The 25,778-nt window shown below is 36.7% G+C and overlaps 1 protein-coding gene across 2 annotated transcripts in view; it reads left to right on the forward strand.

Annotated features, from left to right (window-relative positions):
- CHRM3 (cholinergic receptor muscarinic 3) overlaps nt 1-25,778 on the forward strand; it is a 177,220-nt gene that overhangs the window by 58,267 nt on the left and 93,175 nt on the right. The window contains exons 2-3 of one of the 2 annotated variants that reach the window (XR_008430296.1): nt 5-102; nt 2,220-2,375. The gene's annotated coding sequence lies outside the window, so the exon portion shown is untranslated. Of the gene's footprint in view, nt 1-4; nt 103-2,219; nt 2,376-25,778 lie in introns of those variants that run through there. The other variant, XM_053939699.1, reaches the window with a different exon arrangement.

A 25,778-nucleotide genomic window follows, 5' to 3' on the forward strand; every position in this document is an offset into this window, starting at 1 on the left:
ACAGCCTACATGCTGACACAGTATCAGTTTTGTTTCCAAAAGAGTTTACAGAATTACAGTGTCTGATCCAACTAGCTGCTCTGATGATCCTCACTGGACCATGTAGGTAAAATTCAATAAACCTTATTTATATCCACACTATATCTGTAAAAGTATTTGAAACCTATTGGAAAACATCTGGGTTTTGGCAACAGTGCTCATTTTGTGGAGTCAAAATCTTTTGGAATTTATGGACTACAATATCATTAAGACCCTGCTTAATGTTAAAGAGTTTTATTGTCAACTGAAGCACAAAAGTAGACTGTCATATGTTATAATGTGCTTGGTCTTCTTGCTACATCTGTTTTAAGTACTTGCAGGTGCTGGCAACAGGTGATGCCCATCATTCCTGTAGGCTAACTTTAGTAGCAGCTGCAGTGGTGAAAATTTCAGCTTAGGCACAAAACCCAGCGCAGAAATTGAATCAGTTCTGGAGCAGCTCTAGCTTGGTTTGCATTTCTAATTTTATGGAAATTAGCTGTAAACCTGGGTGTGCAGCAGTGATTTAGATAGCCTGTATGTACACATGGTGGCACAGTCTCTGCACATAACAAACAGCTCTCCTCACATTCTCTTTAGGAGCTGTGACACTAAAAGTTTATTGTGATTGTTTCTGGAGCATCTTGAGATTTCAGTCACACAGTTCTGTCTGGAAAAGGTTTCTAAGTAAGTCATGTCAGTAAAGCATCTTCAGTAAAGCATCTTCACTGGCTGAATTTTTTATGACTTCAGTTTTAACAACAGGTGCCTCAGATGAATCCTGTAACAATGTTTATACCTGATTTTTTCTCCTGAAATTATGACAAGGTATATCATATGCTGTTACATACACAGCTGCCTTTCATGTTGTGTTGAGCACATTCCAGATTTAATTAGATGTTTTTCAGGTATTTTACAAAAAGTGAAAGGTTGTGGTTTGGGATTCTTACTTTATTTCCTTTTATTTTCCTAGGATGGCAGTATTTCTATTAATAAATACTGAAAACATATTTTTGCTGGTTTGGTGGTTAAAATTAAATTTATCATCATTCCTAAATGGCTTTCTGTCTCCAGAATGGAAAAGAGATTCAAATTTTTGAATATCCAAAGTCTTTCCCACTTGTAACTGATGGGTAGAGAGCAATCTCAAAAGACCTATATTATGTTGGAGAGGATATCGAGTATGAGGAGAATGGGAGAATGTCTTTTTTGTAGGTGTCAGTGGCACAACTGTTCTGTTGCAGAAAATTTGATAATTGATGCAAAATTTCAGGATACCTGAAATAAACTGGAACTGTGCTCGGTTTTAGTCTGAAAGTAATAAACAAAGTATCTAAATTCATATAGTGAACTTCTGTACATTTTGTTACTGTCCACATCTCTCTTCCTATATAGACATGAATTATTTGTCACTTAGACTCTGATGTGACCGTGTGGAAACAGTGAGCCAAAAAAGAAGGGTTAAAGCACCAAGCCATATAATCCATTTTCAGAAAAGCCAGGGATTGATATCTGTTGTTTGGGTTTTTCCTTGATAATAAATTAACGGCAACAAAGCCATTAATGCAAATAAATCTAATGGCTTGCTTTAGATTTACACTGTGCTGTCATGCTACCTCTTAAGGGATCATATCTAGAAAGAAATAATAAAATAATGGTCTTTATTACCCACAAGTGTGCAGAGCAGTAAACAGAATTTGGCAGTTGTGCTGAACATGTTACATTCAAGAGGAGCAACATTATCTTGCTTAGCACAGATACATTAGCTGGACTGGGCTGCCAGAATCTTAAAATCTCGCCTCAAATGTGAGGATAATGGTCACTATGATGTGCATTTGTCATGTAATGCAAGTAGTACTTGTGCTTGAGTAGTTTTTAGCAGAGCACAGATGTTTGCAAAGGTTGTGGTACATCTTGGATCTCTAAAACCAAGTGGAATTTCTAACACAATTGGTGCAGTTTTCAAGATTGAACTGGATTATGTCTGATCTAAGAAAAGCAGGGTCTGGGAAAGTGGGACCAACCACCAAACTGCACAATTCTCATCCAGGGGCATTTCCAAAGGCGTCTTTCCTCAGGTGATGCAGCCTGATCCAGCAGGATGTCCCACTGCCTGCGCAAGGCTGATCCAACTAAAAGGCCAGGTCTTCTTCAGACAAAGATGGAAATATTAATTCTGTTTGGTGTGGTTTTTATTTTAGATTGAGAAGCTACACAAAGAGAGAACAAATATATATTTCCATGAGAGAAGGGAAAGAGAGTGTTACCCTCCTAATACAACAAACCATCCTGACCTGAGCCACGGACTGGTTGCTCTCGTCTTTATGTTTTTCTTAAAAGGTTTGTACAGTAGTATATGAAGAAAGATTGTTTTGAAAAACCTAATTTGTAAAATGTTACCAATAGGTAAGGCTTTATAAAGGGAAGGCCTTGAACCATGGCTCTAAGCTGTTACTTAAGCTAAGTAGAGGGGAGCTATGAGAGAGTGTCTCAGCTGGAGTAGGAGGAGAGACTCAGCTGGAATAGGAGGAGTGAGAGATGTGCTGTGTGACTGCTGCATGTCCACATCGTGCTGTATGGTGGCTGGCTCACTTGGGCTTGTTGTGCCTTCAAATTATGTAAATTGATAACCTGCTAACTGCTTCAAAAGGCTGGATTTTTGGCAATAAAAAGCACTCCTTTGCACCTGCCTGGGGTCTCTGAGTCACTCATTACAACAGCAAAAATTAATTCATATTTGTTCATAAATGTGATCTTAAATATTTTAATGGTTTTAAATATCTGCCTGAAACTTTGTGATATTGATAAAATCTACCAACTCAATCAAAAATTAACACCAGAGCACTGATGTCTGTTTTATAGAGTAGTTACAAAGAAACATTTGCTCCCATATGTTGCCCCTTGAAAAATTATTCAAGCTCTTAATCCAAGATTAATGAAAACTTGTGTTTTAATTTATTTCTCTATTTATTTATCCACTTTGGTAGTAAGTTAGAGCAGAAGAGTAGGTTTGACAAAAGGAAGGGTCATTTCAAAGCACATGCAATCTGTGACTGTGGCTGTCTTGCGATCATGATGTAAGCAGTTGCAGTGTTTAATTGTCTATTCCCTTTGAAGTGACTTGGAGTGATGTTATTTCAGGAGAAGCATCACAGCTTAGACTGTTGTATGTCTGTGCTGGTGTGTTAAGCTAGCAGTTCATCCATGAGGGTAAGGTACTATTGTGCTTTATAAAGATGAATAATGGCCAAAATTAATTTTCTAGAAACAATTTCCTCTTTGCGTCTAGCTATTTCACCAACTCAATGCAGTAGCTATTGATGGTGAGGAGAGCACATAGACTGGGTTCCATTTATTCACTCATAGCTGCTTATTTATGTGTAAATAGATAACTTTAATTTCTTGGAGGATAAAAGGTGACACAAACTAGGCATTTGTAATTTTCCTCCTGAAAGAAAGTCTACTCTTTGTACTAGAATTAAATTTATAAGGATTTTTTATTTAAATGAAAGATGGAAATATTTATGTGTTTAAACTTAAGTATACAGAATATATTTTTTCCCAGCTGAATCTCTCTCTAGGGTATGGTATAAACAATTATTCTTCCATTACGTGCATTAAAAACTCAAGTGAAGTGACTATGGCTGAGTTCCATTCCCTCTGAAAAAAACATAACTTTTATCAACAAAGATCCTTCAATAACTTTTTTTGAAAGGAAGACCATTAGTTGGCAGAATTACAAATTTTTATTTCCGCTGGCATTTAAGAAAAATCTCAGGTTTTCTTGTAATGCACTTCACTAGACAGATCATATTTAACTTGTGAGGACTGACTAGCTTGCAGCTGTAGGTGGTATGTGTAATACAGACTTCAGGAAGAGCATGATTTCCATAACCACTTCAAAGGAAATACATTATAAATAAAGTACATTTCTCTGGGGCCTTACAAAACCATTCTGTTTATAATTTAAATTACATTAAGCTAAATAAAATACTACAGCAAAACCCCCAAGAGAAAAATACTTCATTTAAGTTTGAACATTACATTACTTCCATTAATTGGAAGTATTTTATTCTCTCCCTAATAGTTTATTTTTCATTGACTATATATAATTAAAAGTATTGTCATTGCAACAGGAGCAATTCTTTCCCATCTTCTGTTCCAAGCCCTTGCGTTCAGTAGATCACTATAGCTTTTTGCTTGCCTTCCTTCATTTCTCAGTGCTTTATTACGGGTGACTAACGCTCTGAGCATCAGGCTGTGATAGAAGATTACCGTTACTTTGTCACGCATGTTCAGCTTTATCAAACTCCTACTGGAACTGAGTCTCTCAGCTCAGCCTGGAGTTTTGTATCAAAACAAAGGAGGGGGTGAAGCTTTCTTCTGTAGGAATATTTTAGAGTCTGCTCATCCAAACTATGCTGCTTGCTCTTTCCAGGGTGCTTACGGGGGTAACTGTTGAGCAGGGACTGCAACACAAGCAACAGAATCCATTAGTCTCCCTACTCCATAAAGACAATTTTGAGGCAAGGGGTCCTGATAGTATATGAAGATAATATGTCTTCTAGGAGAGGAAACTATTGGAAAACCTTAATGAACTATCTAATTGTAAGAGTGATTTATTCTGCCTTCCTTTTCCATCCTTTGTGAAGACTTTACAGGCAGAACCAAATCAGGCTGTCATTCCTAAGAGCAAGGAGGGCAGTAAATCTGTACTGCCAAGCTCCTCTAATATTGACAGCTTTGCAGTATGGGTTTCTGTAGAGATAGTCTAAGCACATATAAGCTTACAGATGCTGAAACAGGTTGTATAATAAAAGCAGGCCAATCCCATATACAACACTTATTTCCACTTTAGAGTCAACTTTAAAAAAGCCATTAATTTCAAATTAATCCATATTTAAGTCTAAAATGTGTTTTTCGTTTCATATCACTTAATTTCAAGTGATATGAACATTTTTACACAAGAAAATAAATTTTTGCAGCTACATAATAACACTATTGAAATCTATAAAAAGATGCTAGGCACATATTTTTCCCTAAATTATATATTTTTTTTTAAGTGCTTTCAAGAAGCAATATTAATTGAAACTAATGCTGAATTGACTAAAAACTTTGTTGACCTGAGAGTTTCAAGTAGACTAGCTAAACCTCAAGGGAAAAAGGTAGTACAAAATATCAAAACTTAGACATGTTTTCTGTTGATGCAGAATTTAAAAGTTTTATGAAAAAAAGTAAAGAGACTTAGTCACAAAAATCTAAACAAAAAAATTCTTCAGTAAAATTTCGAAGGTTTTTCATTAACATTTAAATGAGGTTATAGTTTTGTTGAATATTCTAAAGAAATATTTCTTTTTCCTTTCTGCTTTATAGGATTTTTTTCCCTCCAATGCTATTTGTTTGCAATTCAAAACTAGGTTTTCTTCCTCCTGTAAATGATTGCCAGGTAGTTAAACAATACAGGTAATGAAGTCAAATGAAATACCAAAGTTACTGTACTAGGGCAAATAGGAGTTTTTCTGTATTATTTTTTAACTTTCTCCAAAATTGGGCATATTGGTGGATGAAAAGCTGGATATGGCCCAGCAATGTGCTCTTGCATCCCAGGGAGCCAACCATATCCTGGGGGTCATTCAAAGCAGCGTGGCCAGCAGGGCAGTGGAGGGGATTTTGCTGTTCTCCTCCACTCTGGTGAAACCCCTCCTGGAGTGTTATGTCCAGCTGTGCAGACCTCATATAGGGAAGACAGAAACTGAAAATAATCAGGGCTGGAGTTTCTTTTCCCTGTGGAAAAGCTGAGAGAGTTGGTTTTGCTCAGCCTGGAGAAAACTCCAGGGAGACTTTATTGCAGCCTTTCATTACTTATAAGGGACCTACAAGAAAGATGGGGATAGACTTTTTTTCAGGGCTTTGAGACAGGACAAGGGTAAATTGTTTTAAACGGAAAGTGGGTAGATTCAGACTAGATATAAGAAAGAATGTTTTTTTTTACAATGAGGGTAGTGAAGCACTAGAACACATTGCCCTGAGAAGCTGTGCATGGCACATCCCTAGAAGTCAGTCATCAAGACCAGACAGGATGAGACTCTCAGCAGCCTGATCAACTCAAAGATGTCTATGCTGATTTCAGAGGCTGTTGGATTAGATGACTTTCAGAGGTCCCTTCCAACACATTATTCTATGATTCTATGAAAGAGATCAAAAAATAATTTTCATTAGGCAATTAAACCTCATCATATTTTTTTTCCTTTTCTTGTCTCCTATCCTTTTTGACCAATTTTACAGTAAATAGATAATAATTTTATTTTTTAACAAATGTATATTTTTATTATTTTATTAAATTTAAGATGCACATATCGCCACATATTTAGTTTAGCTCTCTGGTTGGGATGGTTTGTGGTAGGCTGACTAAAAAGGTAGTTCTTCATTAAAAATTGGAAACTTTTTTGCAATGGGTTCCATATTTCTATAGGTATAGGTATGTTTGAATCTCCAATTAACTCAGCAGACTAAGATGGTTCAGGTCCTACTCTAAGGGCTGATTGCTTGATTATAACAAAGAAGCAAAAGTCTTTGGAGAAATTCAGGTTGATAGCAAACACTGGAGACATGGTGTGGGAGGGCAGCAGTCCCTTTGTCCCTTTTCCCAGCTCTCATTTCAGCTGTGTTCACCTTGCATTGCCTGCCCCTCTCCAGACCCATGGTGCACAAGGTGACAGTCAAGTTCTCCTTGTAAACTTTCATGTGCAAGGACTTAGGGAGGAATTTACAGTTGTTATCATAGTGATATAACCTTAGGATTTCACTGAAATATTTATATTGTTGTTATAGAGGTGCATAGCCAAAACAGTAAGGAGCTGTGGAATTCCTCAAATGAGGAACTTTGAAGTTTGCAATTTGTTCACTTGACTAGTTGTGCACTTAATCATGCACTCTGCGTCATATGCACTGCCACCCAACCACCAATCCATGCTCTGAATGATAGCAAGGCAGTAGATGGACTGTTACAAAATTTATTCAGAATACAAGTCATTGGCAAACAAAGTTGTAAGTACACTAAATCTGTTGTTTCACTGTAATTTAAAGTCATCTTTCAAATGGACAATTAATGTGGAAAGAAAATATTTTAATTCCAAAATGTTCAAAAGTTTCATAACAAAATATTTTCAATCTTCTGTATGTATGACAACACCTTGCCAGTCTGTTTTTCTAGTTATATTTTTCTGAATGACTGCTCTCATCTCATATTGGTGCTTTTCATATTGCCTTTCATGATTTTATAGCACTGTCTTGAAATATCCCCTCAAATCATACTCCTTTTCTTATCATTTTGAACCATATGGTGACTAATTGAAGATGAAATACTGCAGCATTAAAGTCAGAAATAGTTCAGGGTGTGCAAAGATGCAATGTAAAACATACTACATTTATATAGACACTAGCCATCTCTCTGTTGTTTTCTTTTTTATCCCATGAGTCTTGTGGGGAATAGATTGTGTGTGATGTGTTAGTGGCTACTATCAAAATATAAATATTAGCAGATATCACATTGGAGGTGTCAGTCCAGCTGCAGTCAATAATCAATGTTGCTTTGAAGGAAATGGTCCAGACAGAGGCTGCATTTGTACTGTTTCTCTGGGATTTTTCAAGCTTTTTTCCATTGTAGACACCATTTAAAAACTGAGATCTGTACTCCATTCTTGGGCACAGTACATCATTTCTGCATGAAAGCTAGCGAGGTTCACAGTTGACTCTAGCAAGATGGTCATTGGTGATTTGCCTGGCGCTGGGGGAATAACAAAGCTTATGCTTTCATACCAGTGCGCATCTCCTGAAAAAACACCTGAATGTCATTGGGACCCTCTTGCAGAAATGATCATACCCTAAGGTATAGTCACTCTCAACATCTGTCCCTATACTGATTTAAAGCTAACTGAATACAATTGCTTTCATAGGGAAAAAAACCAAACAAACCAAAAAGGTTTCTACATGCTCAAAATGTTATATCTTTTTAGTGAGGATTTTGAATAGGTGACTGTGACTGAAGCTCATTGTTTGAGAACAAATTAGGCAGGTACACTTAGACATGCTCTGGTATACTGTGCATGAGTGAAGATTTAGACTCACATTCACTGTAACTACTTCATTGGAGAGCTTTGCAAGACTTAGCATAGTGATTGATACAAAAAAAGAAATTAATAGCATGCCTCTACATTTTTTTTTCAGTTGTGGATATTCCATACCTTGTAGTAATTTATATTAACATGTTGCCTGTGTTGACAGACTGGCACTAAGGAGCAGAACTTAGGAATGATTATGTTCTAGGTTTAAAATAGTTGATGTGTGATGATTCGTGAATTTGAAACATTTCTCAAAATTATTCAAATGATTAATTTAATTAATTAAAAGAATTGTTGTTGTTACTTTGATGCTTATCTTATTTGATTTATCTAAAGTGAAGTGAAAAGTATTTTCAAGAACACAACAAATTTGTGTTGTCACACAGTGGCCCAGAATATGCCCAAGACAAGATTTTGCAGCACTTGGAAAAGATCAGTAGGAATTTGTTCAATGGAGAGCAGGGCATTCTGCGGCAAGGTGGCAAGAACTCAGACTTGGTAATCCAAATACCCTCTGCTTCTATTTGTAAATGGCAGCCTGCCAAAGCATTTTCAAGATTTGTTTCAGTTTTTCTCTGTGCTCATTTTTTAGTATTTGCCTCATAGTTCGAGCTCCTTTACACTGAGGGTGGCAGAGCACAGAACTTCCCAGGGAAGTTGTGGAGTGTCCCCTCTGGAGACATTCAAAACCAGCCTGGATGCATTCCTATGTAACCTCCTCTAGATGACCCTGCCATGGTAGTGGCATGGAACTAGATGATCTCCAGAGATGCCTTCCAACCCTAACACTTCTGTGGTTCTGTGATTTGTCCACTGCTCTGTGACTTCTACATCATTCTTCTTCTGTCCAGGGTCTCAAAGTCTTGTATGTAATTGTGGACCATTCCCTTTGCAATCTCTGGGTGACAGAGCTGCAGGCAGCACGGCTTGCAGGAGAGAACTTCTCAGCCTGCTGTCTGATTTTGAGGTGTACTTTAGGCACCACTGCTGTACCACTTAATCTAAGATTCTTGCAGCCCTAGTGGGATTGTGCAAAGGGATTTGAACAGCTGGAGGCTTGAGAGGGCTGACAAACATGTACTGGGATGCACATTGGCTGGCATTTACCAGCTTGAACAACTTGTTAAACAAAGCTTGAGAAGCAACTTTTTAGCACAAAATTTGTCAGCAACACTTGTAATAATGTGCATCTTCAAAAGCATTGAGCCAGATCTTCAGGCTGCGTTGCTCTGAATAATTTAAAAACTGTATATTCCTTCCTTCTGAAATATTAGCAGACATCGCATGGTTAATAAGAGCTAGGTGTACTGAAAGGACCCTGAGGAAAGAAACAAAAGGTATTTCATGTGGGAACAACCAAGACTGTGATATACTATATTGTTTTATTTCTCTTTCTGCACAAAATATGTTGCATTGTATACCAAAGTATTCCCTACGGTGTCTTGGGGAGAGGATACAGACTCTCAAGTTTCTGATTTTATTTGTGTAAACTCTTTGATGAACTGCAGTTTTATTTTCCTCCCATGCGTCCACTCCTAGGATTCCTTTTTTCCAAAGAGCAGCCAAAGTCGTCCACTCATTATTATCTCTTTTCTTTAGGCATCTTTTTTGGGGGGACTATTTGCATTATATGCCTAAACCCCAGTCAGGATTAAGAAAGATTTAAAGAACTGATAATTTAATTTTCGTGATACTCTTTTTATTTAATTGGGAAAAAATCAAAAACCTAAGGATTAAGAATCCACAAATCCCACTTTCTCTCTTTCCAAGATATTTTGCATATTCACAGGTTCTATTAGCAATTTTTCAGTTCTTTGTAATTGCTGAAGAAGCTTGTGGGACAAACTGTACCAAGTATCTACGAAAATTTATGAGGTTGTATAATGCACTAGTTGTTATTAAATGCTTAAATTAGGTCCCTCGTGCACATATGTACAATCACTGATTCTTGTAATATGTAAAACTTTAGCTATAAAAATTTCAGCTTCAGCTGTAGTAGCCACTGTCATTAATTTCCTCAGACTGTTTCTCAGTGCACATAGGGATTTGTAGGTGATGGTCAATAATTATTTTGATATTTGCTGAGATTTCTTCCTCTTTATAAAGATAGTTTTGAATTTTCTTTTAATGTTTTCAGTGTGTCTGATGAGTTTTTTTGCAATTTAAAGAAATTAAAAAAGCACATCTTAACCTGGGAAGAAATCCTTGCATTCCTTTGGGCCCTGATTCCACTAATGCTGTCCATGGAATAGAACAATTCTATGGAAGAGGGTCTGTTATACTAAAATAAAGAATCAAAGAAATAAACCTGCAGACCTTCAAAACAAGGAGGTATGGAGCCATCTATAAAAGAGAAATGTATTTAGAAAAATGATTTCAAGTTGCTAAGATTCATTTCTAAGGGGAAAAAAAAGAGAAAATACGTTAAATTTAACAAGACTTAGAGGCGATAGGACCTCATCTTTTTAAAGTCCTGTGGAGGACCCCTATATGCTAAGCTACATAGAATTTAATTTACCTTTGAAAGATGAAAGTTTGAGATGAGCCAGCCAGAATTTGAGCCTCAGCTTCCAGGGAGACCAGGTTTTGCTACATTAGTGATTAGATCTCAAAGCTACTTTCTGTGGCTAAAAATCCCTCTAAATCATTGCTTTGAAGACTTGTATGCAAACTGAATGTATCTCCATGAGGTAGTGAGGAGCTTCCATTGTTTCAGTGAAGGGAACTAGAAAATCAAGAGTCAGGTGTTTTAGAAAAACACAAACTAATCTTGGTTGGTTTCTTCTTTCTCAGTCATTTTTCATTTAGAAAAATTTTTACATGAACAAATAATACATTTATTTGGGTTTATTTTCTAGATCAGTTTGTGGTATCAAGATCCCAAAATGTCAGGAAATATATTTCTTTTATATCAGATGTAAAAAGTTCCCTGAAGATTAATCAAAATGGATTCCATTCTTTACCTATTTATGTAAACATGCACTGTGGCTTTGCGTTGTTTTTCCCCAGTCACGGGCAGCTCTGGAGAGCCCAGCTAAGGCGCTGCTTCTTGGCGGGACCAGGGCTGCCACTAGTCCCGGGTGCTCTGCTTTCCACGCACCAGGGTGGGGCTGACCGCTTCTGCTGCCATGCGTGAGGGGCGAGACAAAGAGGCAAAGGAATTGTCCACTTAGTCCGCGTGGTTAGCTGGAAAGCTTTAATGGCCGCGGGGAGCCGTGGTGGAGAACCGCGGCTCGCTCCCGGTGCCATGTGGACAAAAATGGCCTCGAACAAAGGAACACACGGGGTTTTATAGGGGGCGGGCCGAGGGAGGCGGAAGCCCCCTCACCCAGTGGGGGCAGGCTACAGGGGTGTGATGTGGACCGGGGTAACCAACAGGGATACGACAGGGGCGGACACGGGGCTCTGGGGTGAATGGGGTTGCAGGAGCAGGATAACAGACACCAAACTCTCCGGAGTGGACGGGGGGATGGTTACAGGACTGGCATGGTGAGCTCCAATGGTAAGAGACTGGGAGCAGACCACCGTGGGAGGGGGAACATGGGGGGTGCACAGGGGTACACAGAACCGGCTAACTAACACATATCAGAGCCCCTAATCTGAACCCAAACCCGGGATGCAACAATGCATTTGGTTTTTTTTACGTTTGCTCTCATAACTAAAAACTGTGGTATTCTGTTGTTCCATTTTTTATGAGGCTTGAATAAGCATATGACAATGGAAATACAGAAAAGCAAGTGACTGTTCTTGGTCTGTTATTAACTTAATGATTTAAAAAGGCTGGACTTTGTATTCAAATTTTTAGTAATAGTAGCATATAAACTTAACATGAATGAAAACATCTTTTTTCTTGAAATGTATGGTTCAATGCAATAGCACATATTTTAATATTCCGTTTTCATAATCAAAACTGATTTTTAAAATTGAAGCTAATCAGATATCAAATGTTTTCCATCAGTATTTTTTGTTTTAAAATTCTATATATTTTTTTATTCTGAAAGCATGTAAGGGAAGTTAAATTTTCAACAAGATTTTTTTTTTGAGAGAAACTATATGTTTTTGACAGTTTCCTGACCCAGGAATATCAAATCAATTGTGAGTGAGGATTGGGTCAGTGAGGAGAAGTACATGATTTCTTAGCTTTGTGCTAGTGGGAGGGACATGAACCCAGGATTTTTCTGCCCCATTTACAGGGAGCTGTAAAGCAGCAGCACTGGGAAAAGCTGTGCATTATTTCATTTCCCACCCCTGTGCAGACATACGAAAAGTGGGGTGGTGGGGATAGTCCACTGTATGTATTTTTCATCAGAAAGAAAACCCAAGCCCATTCAGTCTTTGTGTACATGCAAACACATCTCTTGGGAAAGCACACGCATCTTGGCCAGCAGTGGCTGAATGGGCTTATATGTTTCAAATGTACTAGATCAAGGAAGCAGAACATTTCTATGATACTGCCAATCTCAAAACAGCACAGGAGACTTTAATCTGCAACTTCTGATAGTGGCTGGATAGGAAGCATGGATAGACTGTTGGAGGCTGCCAGCTCAATGGGATCTTGGTAGCAAGGACTTGAGAACATCATTGTCTGTCAGCAAGCACAGCACTCTTGTATTTATTCACAGGTCTGTATCTGTTGCTATGCTTAGCCCTCCACAGAGGGCTGTAACAAGTGGGCTGGAGAGAGTATGATCTAAGCTTCAGTATGATTTTAGAGGAGGTTAAATAATTAACATAGATCAGCATTGCAAGGAAAAAAATTCTACAAAATCAACATGCTGTATGCGTATTCTGTTCAAAGCGTGACATAGAGCAAGCTGACACATAACACAAGGGATAAGGTTGCTGTAGCACAAAACTTGCACAAAAGTACAGCTGTTTAATGTCACTATGATTTCATTATTCTGTTTTAATAGTTGAAAAGTGAATTCTAGCGTAATGGTCTTCAAAGGCCACTAGAAAAAAATCTGCAGTAACAATACTGTATTCAGGGTCCTTCCCAATGTATACAGTCAGGATTGGTCATTCTAAAAGTATGATTTTTTTTTTTTATAAACTATTTTCTGTAATAAAGACTGAAACTGTAAAACAGTAGAACATAACTCAAGCCTCTTAATCTGGGGTTTTTTATAAACTTTTTAAAATTTGGACTAAAATACAAACTCTTATCTAATAAGCAACAGAGTTTGGAAACACAAACCACTTTTTGCTTTATACAAGACATAGTGACTGTTTTCTAGATGCTGTTCTCTATCTCTTTTAATGCTGTCCTCCCCACAGCAATATTGTAATATCTTTTGGATGCAGATTGATTAGTTATCACATATGCAAAGAAACACACATGGTATTGAGTTCCATTGTGGAGAGTGTTACCTGAAGCAGTCACACAGATAAGTACAATAAAAAGTGTTGAGGCAAGACTGTGCTTGTCCTTTGTTTCTGTGGGAATTCATTCCTCATGTTCTGGCTAATTTCTAGGAGAATTTACTCTAATTCCCATGTATTCAGTATCTCCATAGAAATTTCTATTTTGCCAACAAAGTAAAGTCACGTGTTTGTAAAAAGTCCAAGTACTTAGAGGACAACTTGAAATATTACTCCCAGATGGATCAGCCTGAACAATGCATTGCCAAAATGTAATCACATTTAGGGACCTGCCCATTAAGTGATACTGCCATTAGTGTTTGTGACATTTTTGTTGTGCAGGTGAAAATATAAATCAATATTCTTGTCGCAGTCACATGCCATGTAACAGTGAAGTCCTATTATTATTTTGCATGATGTTTCCCCAGTAAATTGTTTTCCTTCAAAAACAAAGCTTGTGACATGCTCTTTGTCACCTCCGAGTCAGTCTGAGCAGGGACAAGTAAATTTGTCACAGTGGAAGCTTTGGAAGAGCTTCAGGAAAATGGTAAACAAATAGATATCTCTCACTGAGGTCATTTGCTGTTCATAAACATTCAGGAGGGACAAACTTTGAATGAAGGAGAAAATTGGTTGATTTTCGTGCATGGAGAAGGATCAGAAAGCTCCACCATCCTCAAGATTTCTTATATGTCTAGGAAAAATCTCTGATATGCTATAAATGATATTGCCACTCACTCAGCCATTAGGAGCCCATCTTCCACTAGATTTTAACCTTTGATGAGATGAAGATACATAATATTTGTAGAAAACAAAGTATTAAACGAGGGATATTTTCCATGTATATCAGTTCTATTCTTGCTGTTTCTGTTGGAGCAAGGTCACCTTTTAAATAAGAAAAATACTAATTCTGGCTTCACATCCCTTAAGAATGAAACAGTATCTAAAAAGTGCCTATGTGAGCCATTTTCAGACTTTGCTCATAGACCAAAGTTATTGCACATATGTAATGTGGCAAATCCTCCTAATTGGCAAGGTTTTGAGACCACGACCTTCATTTTTCTCCAGAAAATTTCTGATAAGGGCAGAAGATAAAGTTTTAAGACTATATTGTTATTTCCATATAAAGCACAGCTCTTCCTGTTATGCTAGAGAAAAACACTGTCTGCATTTCAAGTTTTAGCATTTCTTAACTTTTCTATTCCTATTCCTACTTTTTTTCTTTTATCACATTAATGCAGACATGCTTAATGAATTATCATGTGCTCACTACAAATCAAAACCCTCTCAAATGAGACACTGTATCTGTGTACTGCTATAAGTAATCTTGATATCCTGGCATGGTCTATATTTTCAGCCTTATTTTTCATTTTTCAGTTCTGTCAGACACAGAGAAATACAGTTAATTAAATCATTGCTCTCTTATTCCCAAGCAAGGACCCAGCTTTATTTTTTTAAATCTTATATACAGTAATGTATCCTAATTTGTATTGTCTGTGTGAGATGGGGTCAAAAAAAGTAAAAATAGCAGATGGGTTTTAGAAAAATCTGAAAGACATTTTTTTTCATTAGGTTGGGATACCTGTAATACTCTAAACATTGTTTTTCTAATGTTCTAATCCATGTGACTGTGAAGATGTGTGCCTCTGACTCTTTTTCTTGCAGATTTTTTTTTCTTTATAACACACATAGAGCTATTTGAAAAGTCAGATTCTGTATCTTTCTATGCATGAAGAACTATTCCAGGAACAAGGGGACACTTTCCAAAAAAACATATCTCTATTTAACCACAGTTTAAACTAGTTACATCAGTGTATAGATTAACTTATCTCACATACTTTTCTTTCCAGATTAATGTTCTGCGTGATTTAAATCCAGTTTAGATAACAGTTAAACGATGTTTGTAGACCTTTTGATTCATGAGTAGGACTTTTTGGTTTTTTTTTTTTTCCCCTAAATAATATATTATGCCAGCATGGAATCAAAGTAGCTGAGCCAAGAGGTGGACTGACTTCGGATGAGTATGGAAGAAGGTGGGGAACTGTCTTGATTTCTCCTTATGTGGCATAAGCAGGTGCTGAAAGCATCTATGATCTCATAATATGGACAATGTAATCTCTTCCTGGTTTTGCAGAAATTAAGAAAACTGGATCATAAATTCTAGGTTTGATACATCTTTTATGCCAGGAAAAAAAAAAAAAAAAAACCAAAAAAAAACCAAGCCTCACAGGGAGCTGGTTTCCCTCCTCAAACTCAGCACCTGCTATCACATCCACTTTTTGTCTCTTAGCAATGAGCATTTACATTTCTTCTTGGCCCACATGAACATGATTGCCTTGGGTTCCCCTTTCTGTCACCAACCTCTTCAGGAATTTTCTGCTTTAATACCTTTGAGGGTCTATACTGAAATATATGCAGTGAGGAAAACTTTAGTGTGAACTAGGTCTCCATGTGGTGGGCAGCTGGGACAGTTAGAATAAACAGGCAAGTATAAATAAGTCCATAATTTATTAAAAAAAAAAAACACTTCTCTTCCATATCCTTTTGATTTCTTGGACTATCTCTTTGGTTTGCTGCCAGTCACTATTTAATTTTTCCTTATGCCCGTGTTCCACTGCTTCTATTGTAATTTGTTAGTCAATGGCATTTTCAAGTTTGAATGGCAATAGCCATCAGTGAGAAAGAATGGGAAGAAATAATATGGGACAGCATAGATATCTCTTGGTAGCAGGAATAGATTTATTTTATAGGCCAAATTCCAAGACAAAACTTGTTTTGTGATTCTTCTGTTTGGGATTTCAGATCAAAGTGTAATTACTCTGGTTAGATCTGTTGTGAGATTTTTGGAGTAATTGTATCTTATATGTGAAACTCAAAAGATGTCTTAAGATCTAAACTCTACAAAGCCATTGAGGAAAATAAATGACACCTTGCTGCAAACTGGAGTAGCATAGTTTGCAGATATCTAGGGGGTTTTTACTAGAGTGAAAAAGGCCCAGTTTGATGCCTACTAGTCTGAACCAGCACAGTGTATTTTGTTCTCTTTATTAATAGTTCTTTTCTGCAGGTGACTGTCCAGTTCTCTATAGTAAAGTTCTATTTCCTGTTGAATTATTAATTATTTAGAGAAAGAAAGAGTTATAAATTTTGTGGGTTTTTTCCCTTAAAATTAATAAAATAGATAAAAGTTGCACTAATCTGTAACATTTCATAATTTTTATCTGTAAAGAAATTGGCAAAACTGACTGCTATTATAATTTTGCTGCAGTTCTGCCTCTGAATACTTTTTTTGGCGTGTCTTTCATTGAGGTAAAAGTAATTCTCCCCTTTTGCCACATGCAAACACATCTCAAGAGGGACATTAAGTCTTTCAGCATTGTAAAGTTCGGAAGGAAAAGAGTAAGGGGCAGCATCTACTGGTACTGCAGAGCTACAAAGTGCCTAAAGCCAGCTTGCATTTTCAAGGGCTTCTTTGAGTCTCTGGTACTTCGTATTGGTTTTAGCCTTGTTTCCTGGCATAGTTCATTTAATCAGTAATTCCTTGTGGTGCTCTGTGTATGAAACTCCTTGGAGGAATGAAAGCAATTGTGAGATCCTTGGTGGCAGCACTGGAAACAAGTGGCTGCCCCTCTCAGAAAATAGTAGATATTATTTTTTGATTATTACAGTCAGTATTGTTCAGTGAATAAACTGAAATAATTGTAGGAATGAATGCAACTTGTTTATTGACATGACCATACACCTAAAAAAATCAGCTACAGGTGTTCCTGACTTTTAGAGACATCATAATGAGGACTATGGAATAACTGAAGCTGGTACGGTTTTTCTTTTAAAAGAAAGTAAGTCTCTATACTTGTAATATTGGACTGCAGTGCTGTCTTAGAGATAAATATTTTCAAAGGGATAATAACAAGACTGGGCTGTCAGTCTAGCAAAGAGCAAAAAAAAAAAAAATTTTAATCAGATAAAAATTCTGGTCTCTTATATAGGCTAAAAAATCAGAATCAAATTTTGCCCATATCATCAACATTTCTCAGTTTTACAGCTCATAAATACCTTTATTGCTTTCTGCACTGTATATTGCAGAAGAATCTTTAGCATGCATCTCTGTCTACAGTGATAGTGTGGAAGTACCGCGTACAAAAGGTGTGAGTAGAAGATAATTTGCTAAAACCAAACAGCAGGAAATCCTCAGGTCTCATCATTGTTTAGAGATTAGTTGGTTCCATTTTGCTAAACTTCTTGGTCTACACCACTGGTACTTAAGGTAAGGAGAGCCAGAGCATTTAAAAAATAATTATATAGGATCACAGAATTGTTTATGTTGGAAAAGGCTTTTAAGATCATCAAGTCCGATCATTAGCCTGGTATTTTCAAGTCCATGACATTATAAACCAACATATTAAATGCAAAAGCTATTTTAAAAAAATGTGCAAATTAAGTTCTGATAAAATGAAACTGCTATGCAACACCAGCAGTATAGGGATATTTTGTCTTACGTATATCTCATCTCAACAGTAAATTTAAATTTTTAATTACCAATTTTTCCTTCTTAGCTTTCAATTAGCAAGGTGAAAAGAACACAGTGGCATTGTGAAAGGTCCTGCAAAATGTATATTAGTCTCTTTTCAAAATAGGCCATGGAGTATTTTTCCACCAGACTGTGATAAACTGATGGCTATAGCTACAGTGTAATCACTCGAGATAATGTGCCTCATATAAACACCTCACAGCTCGCTTAGAATTGCTGGATCTGGGATAATTAGTGTTCAGTTCAAGTTAGCAGCCTACATCCATATTTACCAAACTTCTCAGACAGGCTGTGCAGTCAGTGTGTTAACTGACCTTGGGCCTCACATCACTGCAGGCGTCATTAACCTTCAGCTCATCACACTAAACTCTCTATGCCTATGGAAATATTAAAGCTTCCAGAGTTCTAGTTGAACGGGGAATGTGAAATGGACCATCAACAATAGTCTTAACATTGATTTTAGGTGGCTTGTGCGCTCACCATCACACCAGTGGATTTTTAACCAAATGGAATCAGACAGTTTAGACATTGGAATTGAAAATTATTATAAAATACTTCTGCATTTCTTCCTTAATATCAAACTTTATAGCTATGCTTAAAGGTAAGTGCAAGATGAATAAACATCCCTTAAGAGTCTTTAGTATGGTAATACACTGGATTTCTTTGAATTTAAATCAGTGTGCTCTGCAAACCCTACTAACATTGGCCACATTTGATTTTGAATTATGCTGATTACTTTGCGATGCCTCAATGCATGGGAATAATTTTCAGGCATCTCTTAGGCTGTCTTTGGCACTGAAAAGCCAAGATCAGGGAATGTACTAAAACCTCATGTTTATTTTTCATACAATACATCTACATTCTGAGCACATCCAGAATACATTTTTATTTAGGGTCTTCAACCTTGAACTACAAAAGGTGAGCTACGTTGTCGTCTCTGTACAGAAAGCCTGTCTGAGTTGTTTCAGCAGGAAGCCCAGGCTGAAAAAAATAGAGCTCTTCTGGAGTTTTCAAGCTTCAGAGGTTAGATTTTTCCAGCTAATCAACTAAGTAGCAATGGCAGAAACGCTTTGGCCAGTGACACAGTTCAGAATTGTGTTGCAGCAGGAAGTTGCTCTGTGGTCTTACACACTTCCAGAGACATTTCTTTTCCTGCTTTTTGATCTATATGTGCATGCTGGTTGCTTTTCTCTCTGGCTCATGAGGACTGCAGTTTGGTACCTGATTGGTGTACACAAGTTGCAACTGTATGTCCTCATTTAGTGCCCTTTGGAAGCAGCTCTGCCTTTGTGATAAATACAGTTCTTTACAACAGTCAAATGGGCAAATTCTTTGTGAATTCCCCTCATAATCTTATGATACAATATAAGCAGAATTTAGTAATAAAATATGTGCTGAACTTGGCTTCAGCATAAAGGAGAACTCCTGCATAGGCCTTCTCAAATTAGAAGAGAATTTATATTGTATTTATTTGGCCTTTTGTTTTTATTCTTTGAGATTTTTGAGGGTTTTTAAAGAATTCTCAAACACACTTACCTCTAGATTCACATTTTTCATATGTGTCATCAAGACAGCCTATCTTCTGCCTTTGTTGATACCAAATAACCTCTTGCTTTACAAATTCCATTTCAGAGGAACATATTACTCCTTTTACTCTCATTAAATGGGAATAAAACACTTGTTTATTTCTCCCTGGGTGCAAATAAGGGAAAACTGTGGTCTCAAAACAAAACTGATATGTAAAATAATCTTCTTTCTACTGATCTTCCTGCTCTTCCATCTCAAATTACAAATTAAAAATTCAATAGCCCATATGTATTCACATAAAATTACAACATTTTTAAAACTTTAAAAACCCAAAAACTAAACCATTGTTTTGCTGAACTTTGATGAAAGTTACGCTTGGCCTAAATATTGCTTTTGGAGTACATTTTTTTATTTTTGGTTGTTTGATTTTGTTTGTTAGGGCTTACTGTGTGTTGATATTATATATGCACATCTAAGTTATTCTATTATTTTAGCTAGAGAGCATCAGGAATCAAGAGGCAGCAAACAACTTTGGGATAAGAAAGACCACCAAGCAGACTCAGATGTCAGTAGTGAGTGTCAGCAAAGCACTGGGCATGAGCACAGTGTTCAAAACATACTTCTGCAGGATGGTGCTGGTACATCATTATTTTGCTGGATCCATACTTGTGCAAGAATCCAGCATGTTTCTGTTCCTTAGATATTACTCAAAATAATCTGCTCTTGATTAAAAACATAGAAATATTAAAAAGAAAGTAGACTTTACAAAACTGTGTAATGTGCCTGGAGAACTCACCATCAGAAAGTGTTTCAAGACACAAAGTTATATTTTCCTAGATTTTGCATGGCATGGCAAACACGTTGAAAATACTTTATAGGATGTTCCATGAGCTGTTTACAATAGGTCTTCTTTATTTTTTTTTGTTTTATTTGGTTTTGTAATCATTGCAGAGCTTACAAATAGTATTAGCTCTTAATACTCTTATTTATGATCATATATTGTTACCATTTTTTTTTTTGGTGGGGGGAAGGGTCCTTAAACAAAGTGCAGAGGGCAAGGAATTAACATTGTAATTAGCAATCCCAAATTTTCTATTTTTTTAAATAATTCATCTTACCTAGCATGGGAAATTCATCTTTTTCTTTGCCCAGAACATTCAGGACATGATTATATAAGTGAGTATATGCAATATACTACTCTATGGTAGGTTTCTCAAGTAAAACTTATGTTTATAATGAAAGCTTATTTCATTGAAACTGAAATGTATTTCTTTATATGGAAAAAAGAGAAAGCCAAAACTTAGTTCATTACATTATCTGTAATAAGAAAGTTTAAAATTCCCTAATCTCTGGATTTATCAAATTATATTTAATATGTTCCAAATGCTACAATTAATCTTAAAACCCTCAAAACTGTATCTACTGGTGTTCTTTCAGTTACAGCTGAACTGATTTGGATCCATATATATATTTTCAAATACATATTTTTGATGGTAACTTATTTATGGATCATTCCTAGTTAATTCTGTATTTTTAGTTTCAATCACAGGGGTGGAAAAGATTTAATTATCAGGACCAAATTATTGTCTGACCAACTATTTTATAATCATTGAATAATTTTAAAGGTCATAATAATCAAATAATGTTGCATGTTTTATTATTCCACTAAATACAATATATCAAATATATGTATACAAAATATTTCCTACCTTAAAGTTAAAATTATATAAACTAGTTGCTTTTGAGTTTTAATTCAGGCTCTTTTATAATCTTTTGGCAAGACCATAAGCCCTAAATATGTCAAGACTTAACCAGCTATTCTCTACAGGACACTGACTATTGAAAAACTGCATTTTTGGCTGCTGTACTTTCTTAGGAGAGCTTAAGCTGTAAACCTAGAACCTTCTACAGTGTATGGGAAATGGCACCTAAAAAGTCATCACAGTGTGTGAGACTCTTCCTAAAAGAACCACCAGAACATGCTGAGGTGGGATCTGTAGCACATCTCTCATGCAAGATAAAGGGAGGGAAACATCATAAAGGGAAACATCATCCTCACTTACGAGTTTTCTGCTATGTTCAGTCTGCAGCCTTTGGCACTCACTGTAGTTGGAGGAAAAAACTGTCTTTTCAATACAGGTTTGAGGGAAATCTTTTGCTTGAAGAGAACACATTCTTCCTGCTCCCAAAGAGTGTCCCAGCACAGGTCTGAAGCACAACTGTGGATTTTCCCCAGCAGTGCTGCCAGCAGAGCCCTACATTGCCTAAAGCACCTACGCTCAGCAGTGCTTGCAGATCTAAAGCGTCATGCAGAGAGCAAGGGGCTCCCCTCCCTCCTGGCTAACTTGAATATTTTTATGTAAATGAAAAGATCTGCAGTTTGTATCATCTGTTTTATTCTGCATCTGTCTTGGTGACTCCTCTGAAATCTTGACGCCAGGGAAAGGTGTCAGAGAAAGCCAAAGAAAGGGCTCTGTGCTTCTCCCTCTTTACATGTCTTGGAAGGCTAGGATTTTCAGGGGGCAATTTTATGTGTTTTTGAGGAGTTTGGGTTGTCCTTTCTTTTAGGGCATCATTTTTAAGTAGCACATAATCAAGCAAAGTTATTGAACCCTGTGTACTGTCTTTCTACTCAGTGTTATTTTAGTAGTCAAGCGTGATTTTAATAACTGCAAACTGATGCCAAAATATTAATGGATTTAAAGGATTTTGTCCTCTGAGATCTTCAGGGGAATAATTTAAAAGGTTTATTTTTCCTTGAGGATATTTTTTTTCCTTTTTGAAAGCTTTTAATTTTCAATTATCAGTGTTTTCTACTTTTTTTATACACTTGAAGGGGTTTTGTCAGCTCTCAGTGAAAATTAAGGTCTTTTCAAATTACCTGATTATCCCTCTACAATGTTGTTGATCTAGAGAAGGAAGAGGAGTGGGAGTGACAGCAGCATAACATATGAGACAGGGCTGAAAGATGTAGACTCAAATCCTGTGACTAAGGCTTCACAATAAATGAGTTTGAATTCCTTCAATAAATTATATGTAAACCTCACTTGAAATCTCAGTAAATAGGATGGAAGTTTTGTTTAGGGGATTGTCAATATTTCACTTATTTGGCTTCCCAAAAAAAAGTCTGCTGTTTCTGCAGACTTTTAAGATTGATGATACTTTAGCCTGTCAAATCCCCAAGGAGCATTTCAGAAATTAATTCTGCCTGTGGCAGAAGGGCTTTAGTTCACACCTGAGAGAGATTTCTTTATATACTGGGACTTGACCTTTTCAGTTGTTTAAACTCATGGCTTAGTTAGAGATGCAAGTTGCAAGGGTTTTGTCCTGCACACTCTTTATGAGAAATACTTCCTTCTTGAGGAATAATGTGCCTCCCACCTCTCAGGTTATACTGAATTGAGACTGCTCTCAGCAAGTTTCACCAATCTGTAGAAAATCAAAGGTTCCTTCTTACTTGACATAGATAGCATGTGAATGTGGTGAGGGCATCCCCAGCCCAGAGCTGCTGTGCCCTGGCAGCTGTCCTGGAAGGAGCAGTCTCAGCAGTGCCTTTGCTCCTGCCCCAGCTTAGCCCTGTGCTGTGTCCCTGATCATAACTTCTTAAAACAAAAACCAAAAATATATTTTTGTCCTGTGGTTACTTTTTGCTGACTTGTAGACAATGTAGTTAATATAATACAAAAAAGTAACAATTGTCCCCGTTGCTGATTGCAGCAGCAGGATATGAAAGTCATTTTTGCTATCTTTTTTCTACGCAAGCAGTATTAATGGATCCTAAAATGAAAACATTTTCCAAATGAAATAGCAGATGCAAAATGCTGCAGCTCAAAATGGGAACTGTCCAAAAGGCCAAATCAGGCATGGCTACATCCAAGCCTCATGGTTTTGAAGGAAGGTGCAGAAAATAGGGCTCACTGACTTGCTTGATAAGATATGTACTTCTGTATGTGCAAAACCTTATTGAGATTTTTCTGGATTATTCACTATTCTGAAAAATTTCACTGTTTATTCCTTTGGCATGCTGTGTTTTTCATTGATCCACAGGCTGTATTATGGAGACATTTATTAGAATTCTTTTTTCTTGGATGATGTTTTCATTATTTTAGCAAATTTAATAGGTTGTAAAAAAGGAAATAATAAATAGAATCTTTTTTTCATATTAAGAACCTAAAGCTCATTTGGGAGATTGCTTTCTGGAGAGAGTGTTTTGGAAGTTATGCCAATCCTTTCAAAATAATTATAATAGTATTTGCATAAATATTATGCAGAATTGCTGAAAGGAGAACTCTGGATATGATAAATTTTACAGTACTCAGGAACAGTAACACTGCATTTCTATACTAGTCAAGTTATACTAGGCATAGCTGTCTAAGTTCATGGTTTGTTCCTCAGTCATCCTTTTGGACCTGTCATATTTGCCATTTCTCCAGCACATGCCTATCAGTACACAGTCTTTAGATTAGACCTGAAGCAAGCTTATTTTTATCAAGCCACTGGCTAATTCTGACTGCTCTGTCTGACATTTTTAGTATTGTGCCATGGCAGCTGACCTATGTAAGTCAGGGATTCCTCTATCACCAGCATCCTGAAAGATATCTTGGAGCATCCTTTCAGCACATGCCTGTCAAAGGCAAGAGAGGGAAATGCTTTCTGCATATTAAAAATGTAATAACTGTTATGTGGAATTAGAGGATAAGCTCTGTTTTCATTCTCAGTTTGTGAAGGCTTTGAAAGAGCAGCTGTGTGGACCCGTCATGGCATCACAGTCGTTTTGTGTAGATAACATGCTATTCTCATTGCACTCTTCTTAAATCCAGAAAGAGATTTGTGACCGGTTCTTCTTGAAATCTAGTACAGTACTAGGAATGTAATAATCTAATGTGACAAAACTTTTAGTCCTTGTATCAAGGGTTTTTTTCTTGTACAAAGTACTTAGCAGCAGCAGTATGTTCTTAGTGCTTTTATTTTAGCTCAAAGAGAAGCATTTTCTCTTACTGCAAATCCTGAAACAGACAGTATGTTTCCCTTTATCATATTTAGTGTTGCACGAGGAGTAGATAATCCTCAATTCAAACTGATAAGCCTGAAAGGGATTTCAGCTGCTTGTTTCAGCAAAAAATATTTTCTCCACCTGCTTTAGTTTATCTTGCTCATGAGTTCTGTTAATGAACAGTTGTCAGTATAACAGGAGGGTATATTTTTTTCCTAGCATGACAGACATTCTGTCTAGCTGACCATCAGTCTGGTGTGAGATACATCAAGAAAAATAATAAATTCTGATCGGCAAAAATATGGTTATGAATCATTCTCATACTGTGAAAAAAAAAATCTGTCCTCAGTAAGAAACATCATTTCATAAGCAAAATCGACTTGTAGAAAACAGTATAAACATATGCTCCTAAAGAGACTTTGAATCATCCAGGAAATTCACAAAGCAATCCTTTACAATTAGAGACTAAGGCAGTCAGTTAATGAACTGGATTTTGCATTAAAGATCTTCTTATCATATACCTTGACATATATTTATGTCAAGAATGGGTTTCAAAACTTAGAATGCAGTTTGCATAAATGACTACTGTTCTGGTGATAGCCTCTCTCAGAACAAAGGGCACTAGATTATACTACAAGACTGAGAACAGTTCCTCTTACAGATCCTAGTTTTTTTGTCTTCTCTGAAACATGGGAAATGTAGAATGTATTGTGAATACTTGGTAGTTTCCACAGTAATCCTTGATTATAAATAAAAAATATATGTTTTCTTCTACCCGAAAGCAAAGTTGGTTGTACAGTTCAGCAAGGAGAAAGCCTAAGTGATGCTGAAATTGCCAGCTACTACCCCAACCATTTCCACGTCTGTCTTCACTGCCTGATGGTTTTCATAACAATGGCTGGCAGGCTTTGGGTCTGCTTTAAAACTTGTACTTCAGGCAAAGCATTCTTGTTGTACTCACTTCCTAAAAATGTATATTAGCTTTTCCCTGTTATGAAGATATGACATATTAAGCTTGTTACAAATATTTTCAAATGCTCCAGATTTTTCTTTCATTTACATATGTTAAAGCATAGACAGAAATCTCTGGAGAAAGTAGACTAAGACAGGCTTTTACATTAGGAGCATTATAAGGTACATTGCATAATGCCATTTGTGCTGATACAATTTTGTTAGATGAGAAAAACAGAGAGAGGAAGAAAGCCAAATTCGTATCAAGTCAGAAGCA

Source organism: Vidua chalybeata, chromosome 3, assembly GCF_026979565.1.
Source record: "Vidua chalybeata isolate OUT-0048 chromosome 3, bVidCha1 merged haplotype, whole genome shotgun sequence".
NCBI lineage: Eukaryota > Metazoa > Chordata > Aves > Passeriformes > Viduidae > Vidua > Vidua chalybeata.